Consider the following 13,229-nt stretch of genomic DNA (forward strand, 5'->3'; position numbering starts at 1 on the left):
ATACTCTTCTGCCAGGCAACCCCTGGACTTTTCAGCCATCAGTGGCTTCTCTTTCCCAGATGTCAGCAGCTTCTGGGTTCTGATCCACTCAAAACAACCAAGTCTCGACGCCATTCAGCTACTTGTCATTTTCTGAGTGGAAGTCTTCTCTAACAATCATCTGTAAAAGCTCTTAAGAAAAGCTGTAATGGGCTAAAGAGATAGCTCAGCAGTTAAAAGAGCTCCTTGCTCTTGTAGAAGACTGGAGTTTGGGTCTCTTCACCTACTCTGGCACCTATAACCCCACCTATAACTCTAGCTCCAAAGGCTCCAATGCACTCTACTAGCATCTATGAATATTCAAATACACACCCGCACACAGAGAGGAACAAGCTGCTGGAAAATTACATTCAGTTCAACAGGATAAGTCTTAATATACTGATGTCTGACTCCATATCCAGAGAGTCTAAGTAGTCTCGAGTAAAATACGGGATCTGTCGAGTCTGAACATTCCTGTAACTTGCCCTTGTTCATGCTCTCTTTGAAGACAAGTGCTTTATAAAATTGAGTGAAGAGAGAAACATGGAGGATCTGAGAGGAAACCTGGACTGTACAGAAACCGAATCATCTCTTGTCAGATGCCAAGTGTCTGGCAAACTTCCTGAGCTGACTCCAACAATCCAGGCCTTCAAGGGCACATATTTGCACAGATGAAGCCCAAATCTATGTTAAAAGTATCTTTGGTGGACACATTTCTCTTGGCATGTGGATTCAGATACTAGCAAGAAATATCTATCTTGAGTCCAAGCCAATTTTAAAAGCCAGTAACTCTACACATGCGCATGCTAACCCATTGAGGCCTATAAGATTAAAAAGCAATCGTAGACCAAATGTGTTCTGTGCTCTGGAGCCATTGGTAAACATAGGCAGGGTTTTTTTAAAACAGCCATATACAATATGCAGCATCAATATTCTGCCCTCAGTGACTTTATACTACAGGCATGTAAGTATAAAGCCTAGCAAGCAAGACAAAAATATTGCAACTATCAAAAGATATAAATACTAATGATTACTACGGTGCTATGTTTATTACATGCAAAGCATGGTGCTACATGCTATACTTATATTGTCCTCTTCAGTCCTCTCAACTTTGTGAGACAGGGGTAATGGATATTGTCTTCATTTTTTGGATTAGGGAGCTAAGATAAGAAAAGGTTCTGCTTTTGTATTGGTGAACATACAATGGTAGTGGCAGCTCCGCAGTGCTTGCTAACAGTGTGAGAGATGTGAACACGGGATGTATTCAGAGAGATGCTGTGGTCTCCACAGGTCCTGGACATGTGAATTTGGGACGTTCATCACATGAATCATCATCAGAAGCCCCTGAAGAGGCTCGATTAAAGATGGCTGCAAAAAATACCCAAGGTTGGCTCTGATGGCAGCCCTCAGCTGCAAGGGTCATGTTTTGCCTTAGCCTTTGTGCTAACATCAGAGTAGTGTAATCCAGAATGAATGTAACAGGAAGCACTGAGGAGTTAAGTTCATCATGAAATGAAAAAATTGACTCCTGCTATGATCTCTTGGAAGAATGTTTTCCTATGACAGTTTCCATGAAATGCTGTTTGTTATGTAGTCACTCGTTCTTCCCTTTATTTGCTGGTGTTTCTTGTTGAGTGTTTCTGACATACAGAGCAAGGATGAGCAAAAGCAGCCCCTGCCCAGTACAGCAGTGGAGCATGCATCACTGGGGCCCTTTAACTAAATATCTCAATATTTGAATGTGTTTAAAACGGGGGAAAGGGAGTCTAACACACATAGTTGAGATCCACTGTGGGTCTGATAGGAAAATAGCATTTACCTAAGCTCTGTGGTAGCAGACATAAGCAAATGCAGGAAGACAAAGTTAAAGGATTGCAAAAGAAAGCATCATTAGAGAGGAGTCCTGGGATTGGGAAAACCCCGGACTTAAGAAGTAAATATGTTTCTTCAATGCAAATATCTTCAGTATCTTCCGTGATCTAATGACTCTCCAAGAGCAGCCTTCTATACTAAACTGCAGTTACAGCACATGGGGTGTTTGGAGACTCTAGAATCTCATTTAAGGAACCCTACTCACACATACGTTAAGTACAGAATGGGGGGGGGAGAGATAGAAAGGGGCGGGTGGGATAATTTGGTTCCAGAATTTAAGAAGATCAATAGTAAATAAATCTCCCCCAAAGAAATCATCTTAATCTTAATCTCTAAAGGATATTCAAAGGAATTTGAAATTGGAATAAATGGCTGTTTACGAATAGCACAAAACACCATGCACTAATATGTGCAATTTTGCCTATTGACTCTTAATTACTTTTTGAAAAGCATTTAATTATTTATTCTAGTTTCCACAAAATGGGGCTTGTTTCAGCATTTCTTAATGTAGAAAAGGAAAGTATAAATGCTGAAGGAATTAGTTATATTCGTGATTTCGGCTAGAATTAAGGCTGAGAATTACTAATCTTTTGAGGACAGTCTGTGTTCTTAATCTGCTGCAGAAGAACTGGCAGTGTGCACTAACTGGGAATTACATCTGGGAGAACTTCATGAGACCTTGTTTTGATGGGGAATAACTGAAATTGACTATTATGGGTATTTTCTGAACAAACATGATTGCAAAGATTATTCACTGATTAACCTTTGCATATTAAGTATGCCTAACTGGAATTTGAAAGTCATGAGTCTATTTTTGTTATATAGCTTTGGAAAACATCTTTGACCTATTTAGAGAGATGCATTAAAGACAACTTTAACTGTACGTAGAGAAGTCTTTTATTCCCTGGGATGTTTCTGAAAGGCTCTACTCTACTCTCCCACACCATGCATTGGTTTTATTGATTTTTTGAATCAAACAAAACTAACAATAAGCATAAAGACCTTATTGAGTTCTTCTAAATTTCAAAAAGAAATAAGTTACTCCACGTCCCAGCTTTCCAAGTATGAGACATGGGTGACCAGATAAACAAGGTAAAATATGCCTTTAATTTCAGCATGTGGAATGCTGAACCAGGAGAATGGTGAGCTTGAGACTAGTATGAATTACATAGCAAGATTTTATAGAGAAGAGGAGGAGGGAGGGAGAGAGGGAAAGAGGATGCGCAGGGATCCTAGTTTGCTTCATGTGTGGCTGTGACAAAAACACTAACCAAAACCAACTTGAGGGAGGAAAGGAAACCAAAACCATCTTACACTTCCATGGTCCATTCAAGGCGGAAGCAGGAGGCAGGAACAGACACAAAGTCCATAGTGGAATGGTGATTACTGACTTGTTCTCAGACTTGTGCTCAACTTGCTTTCTTATATAACCCACGGCCACCTGCCCAGCCATGGTATTGCCTGTAGTGGGCTAGTCCCTCTCTCACATCAATCAGCAATTAAAATGCCCCATAGGCTGGTCTGACCGCGGCATTTTCTTAACTGAGATTCCCTCTTCCCACGCATATTTAGCTTGGGTCAAGTTGATGAAAATTAACCATTACAATGGGCCACAGATATTTTTAAAAGTATAAGCTTCTGCAGTCACTATACTTCCAAAATGGGGTTGCTTAGCTCTCTGAACTGTCCCCTCTTGAAGCTGTTCCTCCCCACTGACACCTAGCTAATTTATCACTCGCTGCACATCATCTTCCTCTTGACTGAACTGTTACAGAGTTCTCAGTCCCAAATGAAACCAGTAAGTGCTTATCTTCTTGGAAACACTGAAGAATCATGCCGAAATGTTTGAACTTTCCAACTTGAGAAAACAAGGCGGGGGTGGAGTTATGAGAACAAAGGTAGACACAAGCCTCATGACAAATATCACACACACACGAGCTCCTTGCTCTGTATCTTTGGTTTTGTCAGTTCCTCACAAATGAGGAATAGGGTTAATTATAGAGTTGAAAAAATTACTGAGAAAACACACAGTGGCTTAAATTCTGCATCACCTGGCACCACAGTCAGTGATGGTAAGACAGGGCCTCTGCTCTGCAGAGGCTGCTGCTTCTGAAACCCTTTCAGGCTGCTTCTTCTGTGATCTCTGAAAGAGAGTCCAACAAGTTAGCAGAGATCATGTTCTTTTCCTCTGATCAAAGGAAAATATAAAGGTCAGTGACAGAGACAAGAGAGAAGCCAGAATCCCTGGCGCCAAATCGAAGGTTCTTCCCAGGAAATCTAATTCCCCCACAGTAGTGCTGCCACCAGCAAATCCAGATGGCTCGTCAGTCTCTGGTTCCACCCAGGTTAATGTACAGGATGAAGAGGATCCTAAGCAATAGAGGAGAGGGTGCCTGAACTGGCCTTGCCCTGTAGTCAGACTGATGATTACCTTAAATATCACCATAGAACCTTCGTCCCACAACAGATGGAAACAGAGGCAGAGACCCACATCGGAGCACTGGACTGAGCTCCCAAAGTCCTTACTCTTTTAAATTGCTGTCCATTCAGTAAAGAGGAATCCTTGTCTATGGCTGAAAATGGAGCACGTGATCTTTACCTCTGGAATTGTGGTTCTCACAGCAGGCAGCGTTCCATTTTAGGGAGCACTTGGTAATTAACACCTGGTGACAGTTTAGTTGGCTGTAACTGGGGATGGGAAAGTTACCACTAACATGTTTTTTGGTAAAGCCCAGAGACACTAAGAAACACACTACACTGCATGGGGAAAGTCCCCAACAACAAAGTTAGTTCAGTGTTAGCACTGAAACTGAGAAACACTGAGTGCAAGGCTCGTGGATGGTGAGATACAGAATTCCAGCTTCAGGATAGTGAGAAATGTTTTTAGAAAGTAAACATGTCATTATTCACTCTGCTTAAAGGCAAGTTGTGGGAGCTAGTCAGGGAGTCCTCCCTACCCTGGAATCCCAGCACGTAGGAGGCAAAGACAGGAAGTTTGCTTTAAGTTTGAGGTCAACCTGGTTTCCCTAGTCAGTTTTTAGATCAGTCCAGATCATAGTATCAAGACTTTCCTCAAACAAACAAAAATCTACAGTTAGTCATATCTTGAACATACTCCATTACATTGAAACTGTGTATGGAAATGTGTATATGTTCATTACAGAAAGAGGAGAGGTTTAGTAAAAGAAACAACTAGACAAAAACTACAAAATTGGCTACTTTCATTAGGTGATTCAGATGCAAGTAAACAAACCATTGAGATGAGAGTGACCCCTCCAGAGCCCACTTACTGCTCATCAACCAAAGCTCAGTGTTCCAAGGCAGATAATCAGGGCTACTCCACATTTCCTAAGGGAAGTTTCTCAACCTGCCTGGATTAAAAATGTAGGTAGAATCCAGATATTATCTCTATTAGTTTCTTGATAAATTGCTATTAAGGGGACAAGAACATGTTTACTTATATCATTGGTTAGTTGAATAGACTGGTTTTGTAATGTGCTATTTTGAGCAACAACAATAGTGTTAGAAAATGTTTCCAAGAGACCCACATTCTCTTCCTACAACCCCATCATTCCCCCAGAGCAACTAAAGGAGCCTCCCTGTCCTACCCATCTCTACTTTATAATTAAAATGTTGCTCATGAATCCAAAGTAATCTCCAAGTATTAGCTCCATCAACTGAGGGCCGTAGAATAAAATGAAGTGGTGTCTATAAAGCATTGGCAGTGTTAAATGCATAGATGTTAAATTAAAATTTTTAAAGCAACAGTGTTCATGCTCATGCAGTGATGCCTCTCACAACCCCCACACACGCTCAAAAGCTTAAGCTTGGATAATGCTTATGTGTTTTGTTTGAAATCCTAGAATTATGGTTCAAATTCAAAACTGCTGCTTTTTTATGGGTTATATTTATTATTTTAGAAAATAATCTTATTAATTACTTGAGAATTGAATATGATATATTTGAATGATACTCACTCCTTTCCCAACTCCTCCCAAACCCACCCTCCCTACTCCCTTCCTCTTCATGTCATCTTTTATTTTGTTGGTAACCACTAAGTCCAATTTTGCCCTGCCCATGTACTCCAGGGTGCCGGTCATTCATTCCCTACAGCAGGTCCACTCCTCCAGAAGGCACACCCTTAGAGAAAACTCGTTCTCTCCCCCCTTGAAACCATTAGCTGTCCAGAGCTCCTCAGTTTCGGGTGAAAACTCATGAACTATGCTGCTCCATGAACTCCATGCCGGAATGCTGGCTGCCTCGGTCTTGGGTAGGCAGCCACAGCTACCACAGCATTGTGTAGCATTGCTGTAAAGTCCAGAAAACATTGTTTTGTTTCCAAGCTCAGAGTATCTATGACATTTCCACTATCAACTTCTTTTCCTGAAAAAAATTGCATAATTTCAGGTAGATAAGTGTATGAAATAGTTCTCTAAGCAAAAATGTACTGGTGGTAAATAAACATTTCATTTAAAAACAGCACCTTTGCAATCACTTTCAGAAACAATGAAAATATGGCAGTATTGTCTGAGACAAAGACTTACTGTAACATCCTGTTGGGTTTATTGTTTCCATCTTTCTCCAACCCTGTAAGATAGCTGTCATTGGCCCTGTTTACAGATGAGAAATATTTAGAGAAGTTGTGGTTTGTTCTGGTCACACACCTGTCAGTCATGTGATAAGGATTCAGTCCCAGGTTTCTCTGACTTGCCAGCAAACTGCTTCTTAGAAACAGTGTGGATGGAAAGTAGCTTCCTCTAATCGAGTAGCTGAAAGGAGTTTGTTTGTGTTTTTTCAACTTGGATCAAAGAGAGGTCTTGGCTTTCCTTTAGAATTCAAAAGGATTGGCTGATTTAATGAACCCTCTTTAACTATGACAAAATTTCATTTGCATCACTTTTAAACATGGAGTATTGATTTTTGCCTAAATTTTATCTCCCCACTGCTGGTGATTCTTTCCTAAATGCTAATCTAATTTTGCATTAATCTAATGAAAGATGAGAATCATTCAAAAGATATAAACTATAGCCTAAATATAAATGCTATGGATGTTTATTTAAATCCCATGACCCAGCCCTCAAAAGTCTGCTTGTTCTCCCTCCCTTTCTCCCCACCTCTCTCTGGTTTTAGTTTCCCTTCACCAGATAGCTTTTGAGCTGAGCTGCGTTAACAATACAAATGCTATAATAAACAGCTGGAATGTACAATAAACTGCATGGTACTAGAGAACCTTCAGTGCCATAGTTAAACAGAATCCAGCATCAAACTAATCTAAGTGTTATCAAAATTCTAGAAAGAAATTGTCCTGGGTTCAGTCCCTGGAAGAGGGAGGGAGGGAGGGAAGGAAGGAGAGAGGAAGGGAAGCAGACACACAAACACACACACACGGAAATTATTGCTTTTTTATTTTCCTCGCTAGTCACCAGAATCATTCCCCTATCTGCTGTTGCTGGCAGCTAGTCAAGACCATCCGTCCTTGCTGTTCATTCTCTATTATATCTGAAGTCTGCTTGAATAGTCATAGTTCTGTGCCCAGCTTTGTAATTAGACGAAGTGATGAAAATAACTTCGACTGGAGTCCAATTTTCTTGGCATAAAAATAACTCTTCGAGCTTTCTGATGTAATAAATTATAGAAAACGTGAGGTGGGACTAGGTCTAAAAATGGAGTCTGGCTTGAGCCAGATGCTTCTAAGGGACAGAGAGCCATCTTCTACTTTCTTCTATCACTGTGGACTCTGGGCCCTTGTGGACGCTGATGAGCAGGAAGACATGGAATCTTCTTACACACTAGCACGCCTAGCAGTCACCCTGGAGCCCAGATAGCTTGTTTACAGAGCAGGGGATGGGGATCAAATCTCAGCGCTTCCCTTGGGCCCCCTGTCATCATTTCTTCTTACCTTACCTACCATATCCACATTTACAGCACATTGGGTAACCATGGACCTTGGAGTTCAAGCCCTGTGCTTTTAAAAGTCTCATTTGCTCTATTAGTTCTTTGAGTGTTGTATACAACGTATTTTGATAATATCCATTTCACCTCTCCCAACTCTTCCCAGATCCACGCCTCTTCTATACCCACCCAACTTTGTGTCCTTTTTAAATCATTTAAGATCAAATTGTGTTGCCCAAATATTCTTGGATGTGTGGTCATTTTACCTTGGGCTGTACTTTTAGAGGAAATTGTCTCTCCTTCTCCCAGCATCTAACAATTGTCAATAGCTTCATAGCTACGGTGGGACCCCATGCTCAATTCCCCTCTTCATTCTGGGATTTGGTCTGGCCTGGTCATGTACAGGTTCTATGCATGGGCATGCACGAGTTCTATGCATGGGCATGCAGGGTTCAATGCATGGGCATGCACAGGTTCTATGCATGGTTGTGCACGGGTTCAATGCATGGGCATGCATGGGTTCTATGCATGCTATTACAACTGCTGACACCCAGTGGATTAGTCTTCATTTTGCTGCAATCAACAAACAAAATGGATAAATAACAACTTTTTCTAAATGTGTAAAAAAAACCTCACATTTTCTAACAGTGTGCCAAAAGAGAATTCTTTTCCTTCAGCTTACCAGAAACATTGTTACTAAAATTAGTATCAGAAATTACACAATGAAACACTATAACTTGATGTAACTCACACATTGAAATCAGATGACAGACTGAAATTCCTAGTAGGTCAATTAAGTCTTCTAAACAAACGGAACTGGATGGGATCTTGGTAAATGAGACAAGCATACCGGAGAGTACAGACTAGACTATTTGATGACACACACACACACACACACACACACACACACACACACAAACTGGCACCCAGAGAGTCCACACTAACCTATCTGATGCCACTCACATACACACAAGCTGGCACAAAACTGTAAACCATAAAAGAGTATCAAAACTCTCCAGGGCTGGAATACCATCCCTGGGAAGAGGGAAGTGACCTAGACAGGCAGGATGCTTTTATTCCCTCAACCCCCCTCTGTGTAGCAGAGACACCAGGGCTCCTGGGCTGGCCCTCATTAGGGAAGTGCAGAGAACTGGGACAGCCCCTTGCTGAAGCACAAAGGCCCTTTGCCTCTTTTGTTGGCTCAGAGGCTTCAATGGGCTTCAGAGTTTCAAAGGTTCAAACAGTGCATTTCCAACCAGGCTGGGATGGAGCAGTGCCCAGGGTACTGAGTAGGAAAAACAGTGTCTCTGCCCACTCAGTAACCCCAGGCTAGTGTGGTTCCCCCTCTGAAGGTTAGAACACAATGTTTTATGATCTAAGCCATCACAGGAACAGCGGAGAGCTGGGTGATGAAATTCCACTTTGCCCTTCACTTTCAAATCACTATTTATTACCTGGCAACCTCTGAAAGAATATAAACAACTGTTCTTGAAGACTTCCCGAAACCCACTCTCAAGTATCACACATTCAGGGCAGGCAGCATCCTTTGAAAGCTAAAAGGAGAGCCAGGCCATCTTCGCTGGTAGTTAGAGGAGACAGTGATGGACAGATACATAAAAGCCAAGTTAAGTGAAAATAAAGGAGAAATGAACCATTCGGAGAGGGCATGGCAACCAGGAAGCAAAGTCACAGAAGGACTGGGGAAGGTGAGCACCATGCTTGTTCCCCTCAGCTGATAAGCCAAGTGAGGGGGGGACATAGCTGCTGAGAACCCACTTGTCAGGTTGGCTACATTACAGCAGAGGCAGATAAACCTCACTTTCCCCCCTTTGATGCCAAGCAGATAGTCATCATTTGAAAGGGACAGTTTTCAAGAGGTAACTTGGTATCAGATGTAATTCACTTATACCCCTGCTCTACTCCCATGATGCAGCACTCACTCAATAAATCCAGATCACCAAGTCATTTTATTAGTCCCATTAATTCCACAAATATATGCCATTTCTTTCACCAGTGGTTCTGCCATCTGTAGACATTGATGATGGAAAGACGGCTAGAACACACTCCGGTGGATAGCCATCTACCGGAACAGTCTAATCTTGTAGCAGGAACAACAGACACGTGGCCAGCTGGAAAGAGCTCAGCCTTCAGAACCAGACAGAACTGGATTTGGACCGTTTTCTAGTCACCTCGAGCCAGCCAGCTCGCTGATGGCATGACAAAATAACTACTGACTCAGCTCTGCATATGGCAGCCTAGTCTTCTCCTCATCTCCAGACTTTTACAGATTCTGCCCACAGAGGAATTCCCGAGTCCTCTTGAGCCTTACTACCAGGCGCAGTCATGGTGGCGACTCCTCTTCTTGGTATGGTTCTCTGTTAGTTAACTTTGTGTCACTGTGCTGAAACATGCAAGAGAGACAACTTGAAAAGGAGAAAATATTTGTTGGGAGGCCTGTGGCTTGAGAGGTGTCAACCTGTGATTGGCTAACTCTATTGCTTTGGACCTATGTTGTGGCAGAGCACGCATTACACAGAATAGAGCAAGCTGCTGAATTCATGATAGTTGTAAGAGAGACAGAAAGACAGAGGCAGAGACAGGGAGACAAAGACAGAAGTAACAGCAAGGGAGACATACAGAGAAGCAGAGACACAGAGATGGAGACACACACACAGAGAGAGAGAGAGACAGAGAGACAGAGAGAGAGACAGAGAGAAACAGAAATAGAAACATACCCAACACAATTTTAAGCAATAGAAGGCTATTCTGCTCCCAGTTATAGAGATATTGAGTCTCCAGGGTATTAACAACACCAGGCAAGGACCTTCATGCTGGGTTATACCTGTGCAGCATATTGGGTCATACCTGTTCAATGTACTGGGTCATACCTGTTTAGTGTGCTGGGTAATACCTGTTCAATGTGATTGGTCATACCTGTACAGCATGCTGTGTTATATCTGTGCAGTGTGCTGAGTCATAATTGTGCAGCATGCTGGGTTATACCTGTTCAGTGTGCTGGGTCTTACCTGTGCAGTGTGTTGGGCCATACCTGTGCAGTGTGTTGGGTCATACCTGAACAGTGTGCTGGGTCATACCTGTGCACTATGCTGGGTCATACCTGTGCAGCATGCTGGGTCATACCTGAACAGTGTGCTGGGTCATACCTGTGCAATATGCTAGGTCATACCTGCACAATATCAAATGTGAGGCAGAGACACAAAGCTTTTATAACAAAGCCATTCCCACAGTGAGCCCTTGTTACCTTAGTTACCTCTAAAATCACACCTTCCGATAACAAGATAGGGCAATTAAATTTTAACACAGGCTTTGAAAGGAACCGTCAAGCCATAGCAGACCTCTCATTTAGAAAGTATTCCGCAAGTCTGTCTGTAACTCCCGACTGCAGCAAGACATAGTGACAAGCATAGGCTGCATTAACACTTACATTCTGTGTGCTCTAGTTCATGTCTCCCGTTATATACCACAAGAGAACACAGCAAGCATGAAGATGTCGGCAGTTAGCTGGAGAATATAGACCCAGTGAGTACAGAGTCCCTAGAATGAAGAAACGTCAGACCCTGACACACACACAGATCAAAGTGCTTTCTAGCTAATGGAACATGACAGCAAATGGCAAACCCGAGAATAATCAGGACTGTTTTCTAACATGGGGAGTTGAATGCCTGATTTGCCACAGAACAATGAAAATTTGTCCGTGTCCAGAAACAACAGAAATGCCTCTCTCTTTTTTTGCCCATATTGTAGTCCTGTGAAAGCCAGCAGGTTTTTCTTCTCCCTGTGTAGTCATTCAGAGACCAAAGGTTCTGAGCCTTGCTGCTGCTCTCTCCGTGCATCCTTAGAATCCCTTTTACTTAGAGAAGGGGGGACAGAGAGCAGCAGTCCTGCATGGGGCTTCACAAGTCGAGACTACACAGTGTTTGTTCCGTGCTAATGCTTTTCTCCAGCCCCCCCCCCCCCCGTTTCTCTCATCTGCACTCAGTTATGGCCACACCTCCTCACAGAGGGAACTGACAGTGATGAATGCAGCTGTCTCAGCCACCCAGGACTCGTGGCCACACAATCAAGAGCTCAGCCCTAAGCTCTGTTTTAGAGAAGCTTTCCCCTGCCCCGCCCTTTTCATGTTCCTGCGTGCTCCCATTTTGGACAGAAACATGTCAATGGCCTGTAACATTCAGGCCACGCTGAGTACACAGCTCTAAGACACAGAAACCACACTCAGAAGAAGCCCCTGCCTCAGTTATGTGTGTGTCAAGAGCCCAGCATTGTTTTACTAAACCAACGCTGAGAAACTGCCCCTTTATCAAACCATAGGCAACACAGTCTAAAGCAATCCATGGGTGGGTTTTCCTGTACTAGCGATTCTCCAGCCTCTGTTTAAGAGCCTTCGTGCTGTGGACAGCTATGCCTGTTCCCAGGCCCGCTGCTGTTTTTGTTCCCAGCATTTGCAAAGTACTTAAAGAAGGGAGATTGCTTCTTTATAACTATAATTTTGCTACTGTTGTGAATCATAATGTAAATATCTGATGGGCAGGATATCTGATATGTGATCCCACGGTTGAGAACCACTGCTCTAAAGAGACAAGCCTGGGCATGTTATTTGCTCCTTTTAGGAGAAACCATTATATCCTGCCCTCGGTTCCCACTGATGTATGTGAGGAGTGATGGGTGTCTAAGCATCTTGGACACAAAGTGAGCTGTCATCCTGATGTATATGGAAGTTCTGTGAGGGGTAACGGGTGTCCATGAACACAGGAGAAGAGGTAAGCTGATCTCCAAGTTCTCATATGATCCTGTCCACTGGGGACACCCAGAGAGGCAATCTGGAGTTTGTAGGAGGCTTGTAGGTGTGAGTGTCTCTGAAGTCAATTCAAAATCAGGAGGTGATATTCTTTAGTTTTCTCTATTCAGAAACAGAAGACTCTTGGGGGCAGCTCCACATCTTATCTACAGTGGCAGTTAGTGAACAGCCCAGGAAAGCCAGGGCCTACCTTCTACTGATGCTTGAAGAAGGTCCAGATGCTGAATGGCAAGCATGTCGAGCATTTGCTTACTAGGAACAATACAGCAAATAGAGGATGGGCTATTGGGGAGCAGGCACACTGGTGATTTATGATGCCCCAGTCACAGTTTGTGCAAGGAGAGCCTTAAGTGTTATCAGTTTTTCCGTCCATTCTCACAACCTGATAGGATGCTGCTGTCCTGACTCTGCTAAGACCAGCTGTGACTGTACCATGAAAACACACCTGCAAGTGGCAGCTCCCCTACTAAATGTCTGCACTAAACCGCAATTTAATACTGTGTTCTAATAGTCGCTATGATAAATGTCTGCAAAAAAGCACCCTTTGCAGACTCTTATTGAAGATACCGTCCATTTTTGGTTTCAGAGCATATATTCTTATGATTAACATAAACCCCAGAAGGAAACT

General features: G+C 42.8%; 1 long non-coding RNA gene across 2 annotated transcripts in view; it reads left to right on the forward strand.

The window, feature by feature from the left end:
- LOC119823064 overlaps positions 1-13,229 on the forward strand; it is a 105,207-nt gene that overhangs the window by 44,255 nt on the left and 47,723 nt on the right. The window contains exon 4 of one of the 2 annotated variants that reach the window (XR_005286892.1): positions 1,309-2,825. The exons of the other annotated variant lie outside the window; for it this stretch is intronic. This is a non-coding gene — a long non-coding RNA (uncharacterized LOC119823064). Of the gene's footprint in view, positions 1-1,308; positions 2,826-13,229 lie in introns of those variants that run through there. 2 annotated transcript variants of the gene reach the window in all.

Source organism: Arvicola amphibius, chromosome 9, assembly GCF_903992535.2.
Source record: "Arvicola amphibius chromosome 9, mArvAmp1.2, whole genome shotgun sequence".
NCBI classification, from domain to species: domain Eukaryota; kingdom Metazoa; phylum Chordata; class Mammalia; order Rodentia; family Cricetidae; genus Arvicola; species Arvicola amphibius.